The sequence below is a fragment of the Pongo abelii genome, chromosome 1 (assembly GCF_028885655.2).
Source record: "Pongo abelii isolate AG06213 chromosome 1, NHGRI_mPonAbe1-v2.0_pri, whole genome shotgun sequence".
Lineage (NCBI taxonomy): Eukaryota > Metazoa > Chordata > Mammalia > Primates > Hominidae > Pongo > Pongo abelii.
This window is the reverse complement of record NC_071985.2, coordinates 225,567,254-225,591,245: the sequence shown is the minus strand read 5'-3', so window position 1 is coordinate 225,591,245 and position 23,992 is coordinate 225,567,254. Positions and strand designations below refer to the sequence as shown.

Here is a 23,992-nt window from a genome sequence, read left to right as displayed (position 1 = left end):
TAATCACAGCACTTTGGGAGGCCAAGGCAGGGGGATCACGTGAGGTCAGAAGTTCGAGACCAGCCTGGCCAACGTGGTAAAACCCTGTCTCCACTAAACACACAAAAAGTAGCTGGGCACGGTGGCACACGCCTATAGTCCCAGCTACTTGGGAGGCTGAGGCAGGAGAACTGCTTGAACCTAGGAGGCAGAGGTTACAGTGAGCCGAGATCATACCACTGCACTCCAGCCTGGGCGAAAGACTCCGTCTCCATAAAGACAAGAAAATGTATTATCTCTGCCTTAACAAAACATAGCAGCTTCCAGAAACAACCTTCCATCTTTCGGGAATATTAAGTGGTTTATACAGTCTTCCAAATTTCTACTATAAATGGTATCCCTAATAAAGTTCTCCCCAAAAAGAAACCCAACAAGAAAAGTCTGAGGTTTTTAAGCATCTGCAATGGGAAAAGTGAATCCCAAACTCCAACCCAACACAGTTCTTACAGATATTTTATAGCAGGAAAAAATTTTGTCTTTCTAAGTCAGTTTTGGAATAGACCTAACAATAAATTTATAAATAAATAATTTATCTTTTGTTTTTCTTATGATCTTCCCCAATACCCTATCTCACTTATTCAACAAATCTTTACTAAATACTATGTGCCAAGTGTTAGAACTAAAACCACAATGGAGGAGAAAACTCACGGTCCTTGTTCTCAATGCTCAAATGCAACAAAAGAAGGCAACTGATCAATCTAAGAAGCTTCTGTTTCTCATGCAACTAGGGCGAGAAAGGAAACAGTGCATATAAACAAACAAAAGATTGGTCCTCTTTACTTAACAACCACAAACAAATCAGTTTGCAGTTGTATGCTTCAGATGCAGAGAAAATTCTCTTTAGTCAGCCAGGCATGGTGGCTCATACCTGTAAGCCCAGCACTTTGGGAGGCCAAGGTGGGCGGATCACGAGGTCAGGAGATCGAGACCATCCTGGCTAACACGGTGAAACCCCATCTCTACTAAAAACACAAAAAATTAGCCGGGCGTGGTGGTGGACGCCTGTAGTCCCAGCTACTTGGAAGGCTGAGTTAGGAGAACCGCTTGAACCCAGGTGGCAGAGGTTGCAGTGAGCTGAGATCGCGCCACTGCACTCCAGCCTGGGCAACGAGAGACTCCATCTCAAAAAAAATAAAAAAAGAAAAAAGAAAATTATCTTTGGTCATGCTAAAACCATAACAATTACCATATATTCTCTGCAGCGCTCTTAGGTCAAACCTCATACCAGAAAAGACCTCCTCATAAGCATCTCAAATATCCTTAGACATTCAGCAAAACAGAAAGTATTTAGTCTTTGGGAGATAGGTGATGAAGGAGCAATCATGCATCATAAGCTACATTAGAAGAAGGAACGCATGTAGCACAAAACCAGATTACTTCCTTCTACGTAAGAAACATGCTTTCAAATAGAATTTCCATTTTCTAAACATATTTCAAGAAAAGGAAAAATTATCACTGCCTACAAATGTTTTGCCCAGATGAACTGTCTGCTAAACAGATATTCATAAACGCCCAAGTCCTGGTAGGCTACTAGTGCTAGCAACTGAAAATACAAAGACCTACTACTTCCTTGACGAGTCTTAAGTTTAGAGCATGAACGAGCCAATCATGAAAGAAAGAAAACTATCAGGCCAGGGGCAGTGGCTCATGCCTGTCATCCCAGCACTTTGGGAGGCTGAAGCGGGCGGATCACCTGAGGTCAGGAGTTCGAAGCCATCCTAGCCAACATGGCGAAACCCTGTCACTACTAAAAATACAAAAATTAGCCAGGTGCAGTGGTGGGCGCCTGTAATCCCAGCTACTCAGGAGGCTGAGGCAGGAGAATCGTTTGAACCCAGGAAGCGGAGGTTGCAATGAGCCGAGATTGTGCCATTGCACTCCAGCCTGGGAGACAGAGCGAGACTCCGTCTCAAAATAAAAAATAAACAAACAAAAAACGATCAGCTAACACCATCGTTAAAATGTTCCTCTTTGACCCTGAAAACTCATCAGTGTCTACTGGGAGTCCAAAAAGAATGAAAAGCTTGGGCTGAAAACCTCTCCACTGCAACTGCAGTTTCAGACAGAAACACTTCTGATAACTTTAAGAAAAAAAATCATTCTCCCTGGGGTTAACAAAATAACTGCTCCAGAAAACTGAGTAGAAAACATTTTTTCAGCACTCAAAGAGAAAAAATAGTAAGTCCAAATTGTACATTCAACACTACTCACTACAAAATCATACACTGTTTCTATTTACAAAGAAAATAGAGTTGTTTCTGCCAAAAAGCAAGAAAGTTAAAAAATTCAAGAAACAATAAAGATGTCTATAAAACGAAATCCAGTATATGTGTATATTTATAAAATCAATGTTCTGAGTTATCTGAAAGTTGGCTCTATTTATATATTACATTATCTGCATGTTATATTAATATATTAAATTATATGAATAATTAATACCATATCATTTATATATTAATGACATATTTATATAACCAACTTTCAGATAAGTATGAACATTAATAATCTAAGCAAAAGTCAATCCAATTACCATTTACATTTGGCTTTAAAATACAGCTCAATGGGAATATATTTTTTTCCTCTACGTTTAACATATGAATTATAATTCTTCTGAGCCTTAGTGTACAGTGATCAACACATACCAATGATGTGACAGCTAAAGAAAGGGACCCAGAGAGGAACCAGATGGCACTGAGGAGAGTTGTCACTTCAATTTCCTAGAAATGATCTACAAAGTAGACGATACAACAACAGCATCTTTATTATAGCAACATGAGGTTTACAGAGCAAGTCCCTCATTTGATTCTTTCAACTCATGACGTGAACTGGACAAAAGTTGTCATCCTCGCTTTACAGTCTACAGAACTCAGAAGAGATCATCTGCACAAGGCCACGCAGCCAATGGGCACGAAGTAGGATTCCAGTGCAGCTGTCTCAGAGCTCAACCCTATCTGGCTTGCACAGGAACTCCTGCTGCCTGTGCTGCCAGGGTCTCCAGCTCTTCACAGGCACCAACTTCTCCTACATTCATCCATGCTGATGATTCACGCAGACAGATTTAAGAAACACACTCACTCTGCCCCCAAAGCTATTTTTCTCCAGTCGGAAAGCCAAAAACATTGAAAATATCTGTGTCAATCACTACCCAACCCAGTGAAACAGGAAACACATTATAATATGCTTTAAATAAGAAAAGGAAGAAAACCTAACCTAGAATACATTTCAGATTTACAACAAGCTTCAGCTACTCAGTGAACAAATGTCAAGTGAATGCCTATTATGTGCTATTTACAGCTCCAGGTGTTGGTAAACTACAGAAAACTCAACACAAAACCCCTGCCCTTATCCTGAGCTTATGTGCTCAGCAGTGAAGAGAGACCACCAACAAAAGGCACCATACCTAATGAGAAGATCTTACATGGGAAATCTAAGGGGGACAGACAGTGTTGCAGGACTGCAATTTTAAACAAGATGTTCAGGGAAGGCCTCTCTGAGGGGGCTTTGACCCTGAGTAGGAGCATTAGAGAGAAAGCCAAGGACACATGAAGGGAGGTGATACCTAAAGAGGGGAAAAAGTGCAAGGTCCAGAAGCAGGAAGGAGCCAGGCCCACTCAAGACACAGGAGGCCAGAGGGGCAGGAGTAGCACAAGAAGGGGGAGAGAGGTCAGAGATGAGTTCAGAGGTTGAAGGGGCAGGGGGAGGAGGACCTGATCCTGGCAGGCCTCATGGGCCAGGGAAAGGACTCTGGCTTTTACTCAAGTGAAATGAAGTTACTCGAATGACACTTCAGCAGGGATGTGAGTAGCAAAGAAACGCATGATCTGACTTCTGTTTACCGGAGATCACTCTGGCCGCTGAGAAAAACCTCAAGGGGCACAGGGGGCATGATCACCCAGCGAAGACAAGCAGCACCTGGGAAGGGCTAGGGTAGTAGCAACAGAGAATGGGAAAAGTCTCATGTTTGTATGTTTTAAAGGTAAGAGTCAAATAAATAGGATGTGCTGATAAACTTGTGAGGTGAGAGAGAGAGGGAAAAAAGAAAAAGGAATCTGGCCTGGATGGATGAAGCTGCTATTTGAGTTTCATGGGGAGACCAGGAATTTGGCTTTGAATGTGTTAAGCTTGATCAAGAAGCCTAGAAAATCACATAGAGTCTAAGTTGGCAGAGGTCCAGGCTGGAGATAATAATTTAGTTTTTAAAGCCATGAGACTGAATGAGATCACCCAGGAAGTGAGTACAATTTTTTGACAAAAATTTTAAAACTCATAAAAACATTTATTGCTCATGCTTGAGTGGAGAGGATATTCAAAATAGACTTACGAGTTACACATTTCCAAAGGCAGTACCCTTAGGACTCTTTTTAAGTATATTCCTCTCAATCATTTCCTGATTAGAAGATCATACATCATCATTTCATCTTAAGTAAGAATATGTGGGCAGTTGCCAAAGCTCAAATAATGGCAGCTTCACCTATTTAGCTGAAGGCCAGATTCCTCACAGTTTTTTGATCCTATTAGATTCCCCACTTAATCTAGGGGAAAGGATCAAAGCTTTCAACAGAGCCAATATACAGAATTACTCTTCATTTTAGGTTACTTCAGCCTCTACAAACACCATCTTACCTCTTCAAAATGAAGCCAACACCACCCGCAAACACCTCACACTACTTCTCAAAACCAATTCAGATAAAGCACAAAAATTTCAGTCATACTCATGGCCCAAATCTCATTTAAGAGAACCACTTCCTGGCTGGGTACAGCGGCTCATGCCTGTAATCCCAGCACTGTGGGATAACAAAGTGGGGAAATCATTTGAGGCAAGGAGGCAATCATTTGAGACCAGCCTGGGAAACACAGCAAAACCCCATCTTTACAAAAGAAAAATAAATGTAAAAATTAGCTATGCGTGGTGGTGCAGACCTGTAGTCCTAGCTACTCGGGAGGCTGAGGTGGGAGGTGGGAGGATTGTTTGAGGCCAAGAGTTCAAGGCTACAATGGGCTGTGATCACCACCACTGCACTCCAGCCTAGGGGACAGAGTGAGACCCTGTCTCTTAAAAAACCAAAAAAGAAAACCACTTCCTGTCAGTACTTAAGCTTAAGGAATGGGCCCAGGACAGAACTGGGGATACTGGACTGAGAAGCCAAGATCCAAGTTCTTAGCACTGCCGCTTGCTGCACTGCCTTGGGCAAATCACTCTACCTGTCTGAGTCTCAGTTTCATTGCTGTAAAAGGGGACAAGACCTACCTATTTCACAATGCTGCTGTTGAGAATTACACAAGTATACTACATGTAAATGTACTTATAGATTGCAAAGTGCTTTACAAATGTAAAATATCAATAATATATATTTATTTCAGTCATGATTTACATCTACTATGGTAGATAATAAGCTATGGAAGATATAAAGGTAGCCAAAACACCCCTATCCTCTAGAAACTTATCTATTTGGGCGGGGGTAAAATCTATCCAGTTCCATGATTAAGAAACAAATCATGCAGAATTAACTACAAACGAAGAAAAAAAATTAAAAATATTTCCTCTTGGGTCATGTAAAACTCACTTATCCATGGAAATCTGCCCCTCCCTCCTGAGTTCCCAATCCTCAAGCTCTACTCATCTCCATTGCTCAAGCCAGGCTATTAGGATGCTTGACTTTTGACTAAATACAGTGAGCGAAGTCCTCCAATTAATTCTTCCTCACTCAACCACAGTAAGACATACTTATATTTTTCAAATGCCCGACCACACTCTAGGCATTTTGCTAAGCACTTAGTCTACCAGACACATCCTGAACACCTCTGTAATGGACCCACTGCTCCAAATGAATCTTAGCTTACCTACTTCACGCCACCATCATCCCTCATGCAGATGAATACAACTGCTTTCTAACAGATCTTTGTGACTACAAAACATTGTTTGCCTTTGCCTTCCTCCCATCTGTCCTCCAGCGCAGCCAGCCAGCCAGCATATCTGAGGTCCCACCACTTTTTTTCATAATAGCTCAATTGAGATATAATTCACATTCCATATGAATCACCATTTAAAGCATACAATGCAATGCCCACCATTCCTTTTCAAAGATTATGGGGCTGCCCCTTCACCTCTCCAGCCTCACCTCTCCCCTACTGCTTCTACCTCCACCCCTCCTGCATGCTCCTCCTGCTGCCTCAAGACACTCCTTCAGTCCCTAGAACCCAACTGCTGGGAATACTCTTCCCCGCCCCTTTGTCTGTGTACCGTCTACTGACCCTCAGAGTCTCCAGCGTTTCTGCTCTCCAATTCCAGGAGGCCTCCCAGACCTACCCAGAGTCCAGCCTTCTCTCTGCCCCTCAATCCTGCCTGTAAAATGGCCCTCATTGATCCTACTAGTGTTATCAGTTGTTAACTTACATCACTTCCCCACTAACAGCAAAGTCCACAAAGGCAAAGACCATGTCTACCATGTCATATTCCGTGAAGCAACTCCCACTCAAGCAATTTCCTCTCTGCAGCAAATTCAGGAGAGCATTTTCCTCATCATTATTTGATTATTCAGTAGCAGCTGACAGGGGCTGGCCACACACCCTCCTGGAAGGCCTCTTTTCCTTTCACTTTCTAGACACGATCCTCTCCAGGGCCTATCTAACTGCTCCCTCCACTTCTTATACTAGGCCAACCAGTGTAGGAGTTCTGTTGGGGCACTCCCTCTTTTCTCATCCTCTACTTTCTACCTGGCCAATCTCATATATAATGCGTTCATCAGTAATCAGATACCAGGACACACAGGAGGATCCACACATGCACATGTCCACCAGATTTCCCCTTCAGCTTCAGACGCATGTGAAAACTGTTCACCTGGGGTCTCTTCTTGGATATCTCAAAGGCACCTCAACATGTCCAAACCAAAGGCATACTCTGCGTGCACCACCAAGCCTGGCTAATTTTTAAAATTTTTTGTAGAGACAGGGTCTCACTATGTTGCCCAGGCTAGTCTTGAACTCCTGGGCTCAAGCAATCCTCCTGTCTCTTCTCTTTAATCCCTACATCCCATCATCAACAAATTATCTCATCGTTACCTTATAAATTTCTCTCAAACTTATACCTCCAAACACCTCCAACATCACAAATCTTAGTTCAATCTACTAGTATGGCTTTCCTGGACCACTTGAATCGGTTCTTGATTAGTCTCTTCAAATCCATTCCTCTGAACTCCTACAATTATTTTACTGTACTGCAGCCAGGGTGTTCCTTTAAAAAGACTAATGACATTATGTCAATCCCCACTTTACAATACGTCAGTGACTCCTCACTTTGGTACATTAAAAATCCAAATCCTTATCATGATCTACAAGGTGCTTATCCTTTTTTGGCTTCATCTCACAGCACTGTCTTTCAGTCTACACCCAGCCACACTATCCCTCCCTCAGTTCCTTGAACACACCACACTCCTTCCTACCCAGAGTCCTTTGCTAAGGTTCTTCCTATCCTTCGTAATGCTCTTCGTCTGGCCTAGGTGCCTCCTAGCCTTCCTTCAAGTCATAGCTCAACAGCAACGTCCTGAGGATAGCTTTCTTGTCCAAAACAGGTTAAATCCCCTTCATAGCATTTTCCACAACTGTAGTTTTAAATTTACTTGTGTGATTTGGTTAGCTTCTATCTCCACCTCCCAGCTAGAAGTTCCATGAGGGACTGACCCTTGACTGTTTTTTGCCTTTTGCTGTATTTCCAATTCCTAACTCACTGCCTGGCACAGAAAGAGGAATAATAAATTATTTCTTCTTCCTTCCCACCCTCTCACACATACGTTGGATCAGTAAAGAGGGCATTATGATGAGATTTTTATTGGGGAAAGAAAATATTTCATGAATAAATAACTGAAGAGGTACTTGATTTGGTTCATAAACCATGAGTAGGATAAGGAGACGCAAAGAGAAGAAGACAGTCCAGGTGGGAGGAACTTCACTTAAGAGAGTGTTCAGTTAAATAGCTACAGGGAAAAAAGAGCAGTAAAAGTAAATTTAAGTAGAGCAGGTGGAAGGAATAATGGAATGCCCCAAAAATAATAAAGCAGCCAACACTCACTGGGCACTTAATATGCATCAAGCACTTTACACATGTTAATTCATTTAATCTTCACTATAACAAAGGTGACAATGTAATTTATGATCCAAACTGGATAGATCTGAGAGAGAAAAAAGACACAACAAGTAACTATGCAGGAAAAACATATGAAGGCCAGGTCATATATCCTAGCTATACCCTTATTCAGTCAGTACTATTGTTATGTATATCTTATCAATGCAAAAGTAAGCACTGAGAGGCCGAGCAAGTTGACCAAACCCACACAACTATGTGCGAGACCTAGGATATGAACCCAAGCAGCTGACTCCAGAGCCTATATGCTTAACCACAAAGCCATCCTGCCTTCAATGACATGGACTTAAAAGCCAAGTTATCCAATACAGTAGGTTAAGTGAAAAAGGTGCTGCTGCAGGCTACTGTGATGAAAAGAGCAGTCTAGGAACATTCATCTTATCTGGCAGTAGGAGATGTTTTCCACCAAGAGTTGTTAGTGTCGGCCAAACAAACTTACTTTCAAATCCATATTCTCTGAAAGCCTAAGTAAGGAACCGAGGCACCTCAAGTACTTTTGCCTGTGCCATTTCTGCATTTATTGTGTATCCAAAAAATGTGTTAGCATTCTCCTTTAGGAACACAAGGAGACAGTCCACGTGTGGAAGACCTATATGAACATCTTACTCTGCTAGCCCTGCCTCCAAGAGAAGCAGCTGCAGCCAGCACGCAGCAGAAAACCAAAGAGGCACCCTATAGCTGGGAGACTTGCTTCCAAAGGGAAATCAATTTTCCTTTCCTGTTGCCTTTCATATCAACATGCCTGGGAAAGAAGACGTAATGGCTTTTGCTCTGGAAAGGGAAATGTCACTCTAACACTTGTATTCACTGAATAAGAAGTAAGGCATTCTCATAAACAGTAACCTGATGCAGAGAATACTTCAAAATATGCCAGAGAATTGCAGATGAAACTGCAAGATACCACTGAAATATGAAGTCAGCAGATCTGTAAACTCAGACAGAAATAAAACAGCTTTTTATCTGAAAGTTATGCGGTATTGAGAGTTTTTCCATGTTTTAAAGTTCTTCCACCTGACCCAAACCAACCACATAAGCAAACAGCTACATATACCCCTGCACAATTCTCTACCTCTGAGGTTAATGAATAAACTCAATCAATCCTGCTAAGGGTTTATACACTCATTCTCAGAACAGACGGCTTATTTAAGGAACCTAAATAACTGCAATGGGATGCCCAGGCCAAATTCAAAGAGCAGCCTTTGTGGTGTCAGAGCAGACGGCAGCACAGAATAAACCCTTTCATGAGGACTGAGTTTAATGCTGATAGTAGCACTTCCTCATCTCCTTGAGCTTTGGGGAAACAACTGAGAGAACTAAGATTAAAAGACTCTAATAAATAAGGCTTCTCAATTTCTTCCAAAAAGACATAGTAATAACAAAACACAAGACTGCTGCAGAGGGTGCAAAAGTACCCAAAACAGGAAAACTCGAGGCTACAACTAACCCAATTAAAACCAAGTAAGAAATGATATATAACCTTTATTATTTGAAGCAAAAAATTCCCAAAGATAAGGTGCCCCAGAAGGTTTCCAATAAAAATTAAAAATCCTGTCTTTCTTTAAAAAAACACACAAACTTGGCCAGGTGTGATGGCTCACGCCTGTAATCCCAGCATGCTCAGGGGGCCGAGGCAGGAGGATCACCTGAGGTCAAGAATTTGAGACCAGCCTGGCCCACATGGCGAAATCCCATCTCTACTAAAAATACAAAAAATTAGCTGGGCATGGTGGCATGTGCCTGTAATTCCAGCTACTTGGGAGGCGGAGGCAGGATAATTGCTTGAACCTGAGAGGCAGAGGTTGCAGTGAGCCAAGATGGCGCCACTGTACTCCAGCCTGGGCAACAGAGCAAGACTCCATCTCAAAAAAAAACAACAACAACAAAACCCACACCAACTCATTCATACAAGTAACTGCTTTCACATACTTTTAAATGTGAAGCTTTTTCAATTATATACAATTAGCTTGTACATTGCCAACAGTTGTGTCTCTTCTACTCAGCAGGTTAACGGGAAATGCACTGCTCACTCTAAACAGGGTTTCTCAACTGAACTACAATTAACATTTGGGGACAGATAATTTTTTGTTGTGGGGGGCTATCCTGTGCATTGTAGGATATTTAGCAGCATTCCTGGCCTCAACCCATATAGATTCTAACAACGCAACCCACTGCCCCAATGAGAACTACAAAAATATCTACAGATACTGCCACATATCCCCTGGGGAGCAAATGTGCCCACAGTTGAGAACTACTGCTTTAAACAAATTATTTGTCCATTGCAGGGATTTCAAAGGGTTAAGCATCTGTGTTGCTTCATGCAAAATTATGCTTCACTAATATGCAATCCATAAAACACCATTACAAAAACTATAGTCTGCCATGTTCTTTGTTCTCTGAAATAAACTAGACAAATTCAAAGTACTGCTTGAAACGGTAATTCCACAGATGTTTGAGGGTGAATCAGGAGAACATAATCAAATATCCTGAAAATTCTGTTGTTTACTGGCAAGTCCTGAAGCTTGCTAGGAACAGTATTACTCATAGGTGACCTGCTCTGGTCATGGGGTCAAGTGGAAGCTTCCGCTGTCACACAACTAAAGAGAAAACCTGGTGTCCACAAACGCCAAGGGCAAGGGAAGCCAAATGCCGATGAAACCAAATCCCTGATCTGAAAGGGGAAAGGAATTCCTAAACTCACTTTCCCAAAGCATGGCTGTAAACAGAAAACCAAGTGGAAAAGATAAATGCAAAACACAAGCAGATGGGTAAATAAAGTGTGGCATACATCCACACAATAAAATATCCAGCAGTAAGAAATGAGGTACAGATACATGTTACAACATGGGTGAACCTTGAAAACATTATGCTAAATGAAAAGAGCCAGTCACAAAAGACTAGATACTATATGATTCCACTTGTAATAAATGTACAGAAAAGACAAATCCATAGGGACAGAAAGCAGATTACTTGTTGCCTAGGGTTGCAAGGGGTAAATACAGAGTGACTGCTATGGTTATGGGGCTGCTTCTGGGAATGATGAAAATGTCCTAAAATTGATTGTGGTGATAGTTGCCAGTATCTGCGAATATTCTAAAATGCACTAAAGTGTGTGTGTGTGTGTGTCTGTGTCTGTGTTGCGTTTTTAAGACAGGGTCTCACTCTGTCGCCCAGGCTGGAGTGCAGTGGCGTGATCACGGCTCACGGCAGTCTTGACCTACCGGGCTCAAGCAATCCCCCCCAACTCGGCCTCTCCAGTAGCTGGGATTATAGGTGTATGCCACCACACCCGGCTAATTTTTTTGTATTTTGCAGAAATGGGGTTTCACTGTATTGCCCAGGCTGGTTTCAAATTCCTGGGCTCAAGCAATCTGCTTGCCTTGCCCTCCAGCAATCCGCCCGCCTTGGCCTCCAGAATGCTGAGATTACAGGCATAAGCCACCATGCCCAGCCAACTGTACACTTTAAATAGGTAAATTATATGACATGTGAATTATATCTCAACAAAGCTGTTTTAAAAACACACACACATAGCAGCAGCAGCAGCAACAATTACAAACTAACAAGAAAAAGCTCAGGCTTCACTACAGCCAAACAAAGGTGCATCTGGCTATGAAATTCACAAGGATGAGCTTTACCTCTGCAATTGAGAAAAACCACCTTTTAAAGCTGTAAAAACACAGTCAATTAAACTAGTAGACAGAGTTTTATTTCATGTAATGCTGAGAATGAAAGAGAGCCTTCTTTGGACCACGGTAATCTTTAATATACAGGAATTCTTGGTCAGGCTTACTATCTCTGTATAGTATGTTCAAAAGTAGATTAAGTTGGACAGGGTTTCTTTCAGTTTGCAGAGTTCTAAGATTCAAAGTAATTTGCAACCATGGCACATAAGCTCTCAGCGTGTGATGAAAGGAAATGACAGGGTGAATTTTATATTTAACTTAATACAATTAGACTTCACACCTACAGAAAAAAATCAAAAGCATTCAAAATGCACTTCTAATCCACAGGTACAAATTATATCAAAGGAAAAATGGAACCACAAAACTCATGAGAGCAGCTCTTTTAAACACTTAGAATCTTTAAGTCTAAGATAAAAGGCAAAGTAGCTCTCACTAAAAACAGAAGTCTCAGTCAAAATTCAATTTGCTGTTTTCTATGTCTGAGCCATTCTAACTGGGTGTGATTCTAGGTTGACCAAATGTATTAACCCTGCTGTCTCTGTTAACCTGATGTCATTCAAAGAGAAAAGCAGAAGAGCCACTAGAACAATTCAATTAAGATGCCAGCAACTAGTAACTAACCAGGGAGGGCAGGAGAAGTCCCAGGAGCTAGAACATAACACTTAAATGTAGTTATAACACTGATCATCAAATAAACATCAATCTCCAGAGGAGATTCTGTCAGTTCCCCCATTATTTCAGCAAATGTTTACTGAGTTCATACTAGGTGGCCTAGGAGCTATGTCCAGAACACACACAATCTCTAACCTCAGAGAGATTACAATCTAGTGGGGGAGAGAGCAGACAATAAACAAACAAGTAGATTACTACAGACACAGTCTATAAGTTGGCCATAAGATGTGCTATAGAAAAAAAATAAAGCTGGGCAATGGGCATGGAGAGGTCATCAATTTAAGGTAATCACTGGCAAGGGATCACTGGACCTAAACGAAGCAAGGTGCAAGTTACATGGTTAAAGTGGGGGAAAGCATTCTGGGCAGAGAGAAAAGCAAGCACAAAGCTCTGACTCAGGCATGGACATGCCTGGCATGTCCAAGCAACAGCAAAGGGACATGGTGGCTGAAGCAGTGAGGGCAAGAAGAGTTGGAGCCAGAGAGATAGCTCAGTACTTACTCAAATAAGGGAAAAGCCATGGTGGAGTTTTGCATAGAGAAGTAACAATCTGAGGTACATTTTAACAGACTCCCTCTGGCTCCTCTACGATTAGGAAACAACTCAGGCAAGGTCGTAGTAGTGAAGGTGTTAAGCAGTGGTCAGATTCTAGCCCTCAGAAACTGACAGAGTTTTATGCTGACAGAGCGCATGTGGTGTGAGAAAAAAGGAGAGCCAAGGAAGACAATAAGGTTTAAATTCAAGCAACTACAGTCATTTACTGACATGGAAAGAGAACAAAAACTGGGAATTCTGTTGGAATGTATTAAGATGTATGTGTTGAGTGGTCAGAAAGCTCTGGGCTAGACCTAAAGCTAGGAGTCCTCAGCGCACAAGTACTAATAACCATGGGGCTGGATGGTATCAAAACAAACTACTAGGGATGAAATATTCAAGATGGCAAAGAATGCTTTGGAGTGAACATTATGGACAGGCCAAAAACGTTCTGCGAACTGCCAATGAAGCTGCAATGGTAGAATGATGGAAAGACTGTACATGACCATGCTCTGAAAACGATACACTTTTTTATTCACAGAGAAGCCCTCTACATAGGTAATGGTTGCCTATGGACAAATTCTGTATTAATGATGTTACCAAATGCTGCATTTAATAAAATCCAGACTGCTTAAGTCCTTCCTGGCTGGTTTCCACACTAGAAGACACATAGGATGGGAACACCTCCCCCTGCTGTTTCACAGGGAAATACACCAGCTGTCCAAATGACTTTCGCCAGGCCCTTCTGGGCTAATGAATTAAGGAAGGAAACACTATTTGAAAGATTCTCGCCTTGTAAATTAATTTTAAAAAGAGTTATCAGATTTAAAAATTAGCTTTCTTAACATTTTTGAGGGCCTAAATTAAAATTTTTAATGTCCATGTGAAAAGAGAAAAAGAAAACATGTAGTGACTACTTATATGAATTTAAAACAAAGTTCAACTGTAGAAAAAATGAAATTTAATGGGTTCGCTAGTGATGTTTAGCTGGTACCACAATTTGAATCCGAAATAATTCAAATAGAGCAACATTTATATGTCTCAGGAAGGCACACTGTTTTAAAGTAATTGATATGAAAAGGTAAAACTAGATCCAAAATCTGTGAGCATTATCATGAGAAATATATGATTACATTTGTAAGAGAAAGGGGAAAGCTGCTAGATTTAGAAAAAACTTCTCAGCCGGGCGTGGTGGCTCATCCCTAAAATTCTATCTAGCACTTTGGGAGGCTGAGGCAGGAGGATCACTACAGGCCAGAAGTTTGAGACCAGCCTGGGCAACATAGTGAGCTCCCATCTCCACAAAAAATAAATAATTTTTAAAAACAAAAAAAGAAGAATCTCACTCTGGAAATATATTTTTTGTTTGTTTTTTTTGAGTCAGGGTCTCTCTCTGTCACCCAGGCTGGGATGCCGAGGCATGATAATGGCTCACTGCAGCCTCGACATCCTAGGCTCAAGCAATCCTCCCACCTTTGCCTCCAGAGTAGCTGGGACTACAGGTACATATCACCACACCTGGCTAAGTTTCCTTAATTTCTGTAGAGTAGAGATCTTGCTAGGTTTCCCAGGCTAGTCTCAAACTCCTGAACTCAAGCAATCCTCACACCATGGCCTCCCAAAATCCTGGGCTACAGGTGTGAGCCATCATGCTCAGCCTAGAAATCTAATTTAAAGAGATCAAATTATCAAATTCTGGCTAATGACAGGAAAGATGCTTCCAGCAACTGGAAAAAATGCAGTATTATTCCACCACTTTCTATCCACTCCTGTGCAAACAAATTTCCTCACTGCAAGTGGAAAAAGGAAACTATGAAAAAGCAAAGAATGGCGCATACCTTCAAAAACGTCACTTAAAATTACCACTGCAGGTGTCAACAATAACCTTTATGGTTATTCAGCCTCAGATATACTTGGCTTCTGGACTCAATCAATATGTCAATCTTATTGTAACTTCACAGTTTACAGCGTCTCCATGCAGCAACAGCAACAACAAAAAAAAACTCAAGAATATGCCAGCATCCTTGTATCAGATGTTTACAACCAAACAAAAAAAATCTTTAATACTATTTGCTCAGGGTAAAATACCAATTCTATCTGCAAAACAAACAAACAAACAAAGCTCTTTAAATATTTAATCAGCAGTAATTAGAATTGGAGGACAGAATGACTAGAATCAGATGGAGGGAAGAAAAGGTTTTCATTTCTACCCTCCTGATAAGGAAAACAGCCATACATTCAAGAATAAAATAATCTTTATCATTGAGAGGAGCCTAATTGATCGATTTATTTATTTATTTTGAGACGGAGTTTTACTCTCATCACCCAGGCAGTTCAATGGCATGATCTCGGCTCACTGCAACCTCCACCTCCCAGGTTCAAGCAATTCTGCTGCCTCAGCCTATCGAGTAGCTGGGATTACAGGCGCCCGCCACCACACCCGGCTAATTCTTGTATTTTTAGTACAGACAGGGTTTCACCATGTTGGCCAGGCTGGTCTCAAACTCCTGACCTCAGGTGATCCACCCACCTCGGCCTCCCAAAGTGCTGGAATTACAGGCGTGAGCCACCGTGCCCAGCCAGGAGCTTAATTTATTACAACAAGCTCTCAAAGATGATCTAATGATCCCATATCACAGACAATACACTCCAGTCCTGTTTAGCATGTAACATATTCTCTAATAAAAATTCATACCCCCTGACAATGCCTACCTGGGAATAAAAAAGAGAATGTCTTCAAGTCTACTTCATGGGTTTTCAACATAAATACGATTCCCCTCTAAAGCAAGCATCTGTCAAGATCTTGGAAAGAAGGTCATTACTGAGAAAAGCATTTATTTGTGAAATAAAAAAAGGGCTCCAAAAGAGAAGTGCCAAAATAAGAAAAAGTCAAGCATCGTGTTTCTTTAAAAAATGGAGTGAAAAAGCTTAATGCTATAATATTTTTTGGCTGGCGCAGTGGCTCATGCCTGTAATCGCAGCACTCTGGGAGCCAAGGCAGGTAGATCACTCGAGCCCAGGAGTTTGAGATCATGGCCAAATCTCATCTCTACAAAAACTACACAAATTCAGCTGCACACCTGGTGGCAAAGGCTTATAATCCCAGCTACTCTAGAGGCTGAGGTGGGAGGCTCATTTGAGCCTGGGAGGTTGAGGCAACAGTGAGCCATAATTGTACCACTGCACTCCAGCCTGGGCAACAGAATAAGACCTATCTCAAAAATAAATATTTTCATATTAAAAGATATTCAAATTATTAAAATTGTAATATTTATTCTTTGGTATTATTTAGCTCCCATTTATAACAAAACATACCCAAATTAAATCTATAGCAAACGTAAAATGCAAGCTTTCATTAAATAATATGTGCAAAGTTGCAGCTTTTTCCATAGATCAATGGCCTAAGAGAGGCCTCATCTTGACATTTATAAATTATTAACACAGGCCTGTTAAATATCACAAGGCTAAAACAGAGCCTTTGATTTATGGACCTGGACATTATCATCAGAAGGAAAGTAATACATACTTCTTTTTCAGGATAAAAAAACAAAAAACAAAAAAACAGCTACGTCTTCAGAGGTTTACCAAATAAGTTTTCTTAAATATGAAAATAACTGAATAGGATCACACATACAAACAATAACTATGATAACACCAAGCAGGACTGAAGGAGGCAGAGACTCCATTTCTTCCGCAAGCCAGCAGATCTCCCAACAACACTTGTACTGGTCTTGTGTTGGCAAGGCTTAATCAATACCACACAGCTATTTCTTTCTAAGCTTCCATCTCATATAGTGTAAAATAAAGACAGTAGAGCAACTGCTAGATTAAATAAGGTCTGTATTCCAACTGTTTAAAGTCAAGTGCCCCAATGTTGACTTGACAAACTTCCTCAATTTTGTTGTCAAGGAAAAATACACATTTCATACTCCATTTTACATACTCATACTTCATTTTACAAGCAAAGTAATCATTTCATACTCCACAACCACAAAAATATCAGAAGCTCAGTTTGGTGCCCAATGTAAGCATATACTGAAGAACTCTAGTCTCTAGCGACCCTTCAGATCACCTGGAAAAAAGGCAATATACACTACCAGAGAACATAAATCCCAAAAGCAACTGACAAATGCAACCTGAGAGGCTGAAATGTAAATGGAGCACACAGTTACAACAGCATTCTCCAGAGAAATCCCCTTTCTCACTTCAGCAAACAGCGGTCTTCTCAAAAGCTTTCAGTCGAAAAACTGCTACTTCTGATTAGTTAATTTGATCAAATCCATGGGGCCCTGGGGGAATGCACAGATCCCTCTCTTTTCTCTCCTCCCTGCTTTACCTTGCACATTCTGAAGTGACTAACAATATGACTAACTGCCTAGAGACGTGCCATTTTCAGCAACTGGTAAATTACAGTGTTTTTTTTTAAATCAGCTGGTTATGATATGTGCTGCTTTCTTCCCTATATATAGGCCTGTCACTTTTGATATAGTTTAAATAAACAAATGACATGATATGGTATAGATAAAAAGCATTTTTAGAATATCAGACAGTATTAGAATTGTGTAGAAAAGGCCCAGAATGGTGGCTCATGCCTGTAATCCCAACACTTTGGGAGGCCAAGGTTGGCAGAATTGCTTAAGCCCAGGAGTTCAAGACCAACCTGGGCAACGTCGCAAAACCCCATCTCTACAAAAAAAATAATAATAATACAAAAATACAAAAATTAGCCAGGTGTGGTGGCAAGCACCTGTAGTCCCAGCTACTCGGGAGGATTAGCCAGGTGTGTTGGCGGGCACCTGTAATCCCAGCTACTTGGGAAGCTGAGGAAGGAGAATCGCTTGAACCCGAGAGGCAGAGGTTGCAGTGAACTGAGATCACACCACTGCACTCCAGCCTGGGCGACAAGAGCGAAACTCCGAATCAAAATAACATACATACATACATACATACATACATACATACAGGTTGAATATCCCTTATTTGAAATGCCTGGGACCAGAGCTGTTTCAAATTTTAGGTATTTTCAGATTTTGGAATACTTGTATTATACTTACTGGTTGAGCATCTCAAATCACAAAATCTGAAATGGTCCAATGAGCATTTCTTTTGAGCATCATCTTAGCACCCAAAAAGTTTTGAATTTTGAAGCATTTCAGATATCATATTTTTGGATTTAAGATCCTCAACCTGGACTCTTAAGGTTTACACTATATATTACCATATAAAGGGTCTATGAAGTCTATATGTAAGAAAACTGTTCAACAAGTTAGTAATCAACAAAATTAAATACCCACAGTAAATTTCCCAGTGTCATTCATCTCCACATTACAAAACTTATAAATGATCAATGCCAAGTCTCTTCCTTAGAATAGGATGTGAGTCACAGATAAGAATAACACAAATCTTACAATTTAACTGCACTTAACTATCTTAGGCGTTCTCGGTGGGAATCTGACATCTGTCACATCAACATGTGCCTTATCTACTGATGGGGTTTCAGAAAAGTAATCCAAAATAGCCCAACTGGCCTTTCTTTTCACGTTAGAGACTCAGCTCAGATGAAGAACCATGTAAAGAATGATTCTGTCACAAAACATTCTTAAATGGCAAGCTGAAGGACTAAAGTAAGTCACATATTTTTTTACATAAAAAAAAAAGAACCTGACAGCAATGAGAGAGGTGTTACCTCCCAAGTGTGACATTCAATCAAAATGTTCATAAACTAAACTACCAAGAAGGAATACTGGAAACTCAAGGAAAAAGAGACTGTTAATTTCTAAAACCACCTTAGGGTCCCAAGGCAAAAGTATCTCTGCCCTCAATGAGTCCTCATCACAACCCAGGCTCCAAACTAGGGACAAAGGCAGAAGCTCTCTGTGGTCCCCAGGGAGTCCCAACCACCCACAGGGATGAGTACCAAATAGGGCAATTATTGCTGGTCACTAACTTGAACTGGAGGAAAACATCTGAGGCAGTTCTGTGAATCTTTTTCTCCATTCAAAGCGCCCTCATTTGTCCTAGACAATGAGGCATTTGCTCTCTGCAAATGCCACCTACATTTGTCTCAGTTTTTAATATCTTCATTCAAAAACTTACGAAGAAAAATCATGTCAGGCCCAATTTCCTCCTTCAAGAAACCACTCCTCCAGTCCTCCCTAAACAGCCTCCCCCTTGACTCTCCAATACAAGCCTTCTCTACAGATCCCCTGTGCTTGAGCTCACCCTTTCACCTTTGCTCATGCTGTCCTTGCCAGTAGCCCAACAGGTTTTTGATAAATGCACACCATTCACATCCACTTCAAGTGTCAGAAAAGTAATTTGGCTGGGCACAGTGGCTCACGTCTGTAATCCCAGCAGTATGGGAGGCCAAGGCAGGTGGATCCCCTGAGATCAAGAGTTCGAGACCAGCCTGGCCAACATGGTAAAACCCTGTCTCTACTAAAAATACAAAATTAGTCAGGCGTGGTGACACGTGCCTGTAATCCCAGCTATTTGGGAGGCTGAGGCAGAATTGCTTGAACCCGGGAGGTGGAGGTTGCAGTGAGCTGCACTCTCCAGCCTGGGCGACAGAGTGAGTCTCCGTCTCAAAAAAAAAAAAAGAAAAGAAATTGTTGATGCTTCCAACCCATGCCATGCCGTTCCTTAATTCCTTTTGTAATCACACAGTCAGTACTTTACAGGTTAGCATTCTAACACATAAGAATAATGTAAAAACCTTATTATTCGCTAATTCATATGTTTCACGTATCATCTCCCCTCACCCTTGAACACACCCTTGTCCTTGCTAGCTTTGTAAACATGAGCTAGTCAATTTCTCTGTCCAGACTTCAGTTTCTTCACTGACAAAATGAAGATAATAATATGACGTATCTCATGGAGTTGTGAGGAATAAGCAAAATAATCCATGTAAACTTACCAATCCACACAATGCTAGCAGATACAAGATGCTCAATAAACCTCAACACTGCTGATGACAAACCATGTTATTCACATCTTTAGAATCCCACAGCACAGAGGCAAGCAATCAACATTTTGCAGAAAACAGTATCTAAAACACATCAATCTGGTCCCAGAAAAACTATTTGTTTGTATTGCTTAACAGGAAGAGTTGTTTGTTCTACTCAAGAAGCCTGCCTTGACTCCTCATATCCCTCTCCAAAGGGCCCTCAGCCCTCTGGAAGCCAGGAAGCCCTCTGGAAGCCAGGAAGCCCTCTGGAAGCCTGGTTTCCCAAGCCAACCCTTCTCAGGCTGCTGAAGCATGGTCTCCTGGTTTCTGTTCAGATCCACGAGAACAGCAACTGTGCCACATTTACCTCTGAAAGTAATGAAATATTTGGTCATGAATAAAATCAATTTATTAGATTTCATTTCTCATTATTCACTAACAAGCTTTCCTCTTTTATAATCAAAGGGCACAGAATCTTAAGTAAAAACAATATGGTTTTCACTAATGTTTTTCTTAAATACTTAAAAAAAACAGGCGACTTTTGGGTCTTTTTGTTTTAAAAATTAAATTATGGGGCCGGATGCGGTAGCTCACGCCTGTAATCCTAGCATTTTGGGAGGCCAAGGTGGGCAATCCCGAGGTCAGGAGATCAAAACCATCCTGGCTAACATGGTGAAACCCCATCTCTACTAAAAATACAAAAAAAAAATTATCCAGGCATGGTGGCACGCGCCTGTAGTCCCAGCTACTTGGGAAGCTGAGGCAGGAGAATCAGGAACCGAATCGATTGAACCTGCAAGGCAGAGGTTGCAGCGAGCCGAGATCGCACCACTGCACTCTAGCCTGGGCAACAGAGCGAGACTCCATCTCAAAAAAAAATAAAAATACAAATACAAAAAGTAAATTATAACTGTCCATCTCACATGCTAATAGTCTTTACATTCCCCTTTCCATTACAACTTTCTCTAAAGAAAAAATGTAGAAATAATCATGTGTCCACAAAACCACAAAATGTCCAGACATAAGAGAATGCTCTCAGGTATTATTCCTCTTATAGCCATGTGACCCACTTCAGAACTTTAATCTAGGACCATGCTGTCCAGTATAGTAGTCACTATCTACATGGCTATTTAAATAAATTAGAATTAAATAAAATTTTAAAAATGTACTTTCTAGGTCACACTAGCCACATTTCAGGTGCTTACTAGCTACATGTGGCTAGCAGCTACCACACTGGACAGCACAGACACAGGACATTTCCATTGCCACTGAAAGTTCTATTCCATAGTGCTGACCTAAAGCTACATGTATGTTAAGTAAAAATATTAAGATTCTCATTTCCTCAATAAGCCACTCTCTTTTAATCAACTCTAATAGCCTTAAGTACAAGAATATGCATAAACATGAACCCAGGGGACTTTATCTTTGACTCTCACAAAGGCAACAGATTACAATTCTTCTTAGAAAAGACAGTGAGACAGTCCCATAGCAATCTAAGGCTTTATTCTTCCATTTCTTCAGCAATTTACACAACGTGACCCGAGGAAAAAAGAGCAAGAAACCATTTTTTTCCACTATACCTTTATCTAACATAGTCACATCTGCCAAGTTTTAGAATCACAGGTTCCATTATCTTACACCGTCAGCACTCTTCCTTTATAAATTCCCCTTTCCACACTGATCTTCTCTGACTCACTCAACATATTATACCATCACTCTGAAATCAGGGCCTAGAGTCTCTGGCAGACAGGCTATATGTAATGACAGCCTGGATACAATTTAAGTCCACCTGCCCTCAGAGGATTTCCCAACCCTATGCAATTGTCATGTGGGTAGGTAGAAGTCTGCACATTTTTCTTCATAATAAAAACAAAACTTCAATTTCTGCAAAATCAATAAATTACCTCTGTATTTATAATACAGGATGATGGCAGAGTTCTGTTTTCTACAAAACTAGAGCTTTTAGGAGCACATGTTTTCAATCACTTATTTTTCAAGAATGATTGAAATATCTCCAAGCGCTCCCTGAGAACTTCACTGGTGTGATCTGCCACTCAAGTTAATTATCACAGGCTGCTTATACACAGGAAGAGAGGAAACGGGAAAGAACTTATGACCTTGCACAGGGATGTTTTATAAAATTCTCTGAAATTTAAACTACACACGTTTTTCCATAATGCAACACTATGCTACTGCCTTTAAAATTATCATCATGGAATAGCTGTTTTCTTAGTGATGTATGGGGAAGGTGGTAGCGGGGAGGGGTGCAAGAGATTCTGTGCACGCAAGAAAGGCAGTCACATGACACCAATGTCCTTTTCCTATACACCTGGTGGAAAATGGAGAAAGCCAGAAAAACCTGTTCAGTGATTATCATTCTGATTTTTTGGTTATTACTTCACTAAAAGAAAAAAAATACATCTGAGTATATGCATAAGTTGCATTTCTCTGGAGTACTTCCTTCTGCCCTCTGAGTCCAGGTACCAATGATCTCTGAGGGGAAAGGTCAGCCATCTGCCATGAGAAGAGGCCAAAATGTGGGCAACTATTCCTTTCTAACCAAAGCACTTCTGAATCTGAGAAAGCAAGCAAACATAGTGTGGTGTATAAAGCAAATTCTTGCCTGGAATTCTAGCTTGAATGGAGAGGATTCCATAGAAAATGTTTCCAGAAGGACTCTGACAACAGAAAGAAGCAATTCAAGAACAAGGACATAATGCCATATGGATGGGGGAAAGAAAGGAAAAGAAGGAAGACAGAGGAAGAGTCTGAGAAAAATCTTAGTTCTTAAGCATGAGAATCAGAACTGTGGGCTTCAGGGTAAAAAGAAAGGAGAGACTGTGAAAAGTAACATCTATGTTTAAATGGATCCTTTAGAGAAAAGAAAGCACTCAGCTAGGATTAAAGGAAAAGAATTGTACCTCCTCAACTCCCTTTCGGAGTATGATAAACCTTACCAATTTAGAAGTTGAGCACCCTTTCACAGTTCACATTCAGCTCAGACTGGGAGTCGGAAATTGAAAACACTATAGCCCGGGAGAAAGAGACAGGTAAACATACACAGGACTGAGACAACTGCTTACCACTAATATGGGTCAATCTTCCAGGAATACTTGCAAAAATAAAAGAAATTACCAAGTGCCCTCTACGAATGCTAAATACAGGTCAAAATGTCCAATGGCTCAACCACCTGAGTGGAGACCCAGAGAATGGGAGTCGGAAAGCATGTAAAACCATGGAGGTCCCTGGAAACAAATTTCCTAGGCTTTTAAAACCATTTGTCTTTTCTAACTTACAGAAAACACAAACTGAAACCATCCAGAAATAAAACAAACGGGGCAGGGGGCAGGAGAGAAACGGCCAACAATAAGCTACTATTCTCCTATCACTTTCTCACTGGTGCAGGCACCTCCAAACCAAACCAATCAGAAATTTTATATACAAGGAATAAATCATAAGGATCTCATATAGGACTATTCATATACTAAATTATTTATAATAACCAGGGAGTCTTTCTTTTAATATTTTTGTCAGGAGCTCTGAAAATGAGGTTTTAGAAGCCACAGCATACCTATTCATCTTAAAAGGTAAGATGGCTGGCTTTCAGTTTAGCTAAGCTTGCATTTCTATCGTAAATATTTGACTTTAGAACACTGAACACCATGGCAAAAGGCAAATATTTACTTAGCTTAATTATTCCATATATATTGTTCTACTTCCCCTGTAAATACAAAATATGAGTTGAAACCTCAAATCATTAATACCTAAATTTGGCCACAGATTAAAATGTGCTATTAAACATCTCAACAAATTGAGATTAGGTAACACTTTAAGTTCTACATCACAGGTTTTAAACTAAATCAAAAAAAGTAAATGAAATTTATCTATAATACTAGAAATCAACAAAGAAATTAAACTGAAATAGGTACTAATACAATCACCATAGAGTTCCACAGATCCCAGTAGAAATAAAGAAATTTA

At 40.7% G+C, this 23,992-nt stretch overlaps 1 protein-coding gene across 15 annotated transcripts in view; it reads right to left on the bottom strand.

Moving 5' to 3' along the window:
• RERE (arginine-glutamic acid dipeptide repeats) overlaps positions 1-23,992 on the bottom strand; it is a 466,431-nt gene that overhangs the window by 302,741 nt on the left and 139,698 nt on the right. The window contains exon 1 of one of the 15 annotated variants that reach the window (XM_054556904.2): positions 14,904-15,509. The exons of the other annotated variants lie outside the window; for them this stretch is intronic. The gene's annotated coding sequence lies outside the window, so the exon portion shown is untranslated. Of the gene's footprint in view, positions 1-14,903; positions 15,510-23,992 lie in introns of those variants that run through there. 15 annotated transcript variants of the gene reach the window in all.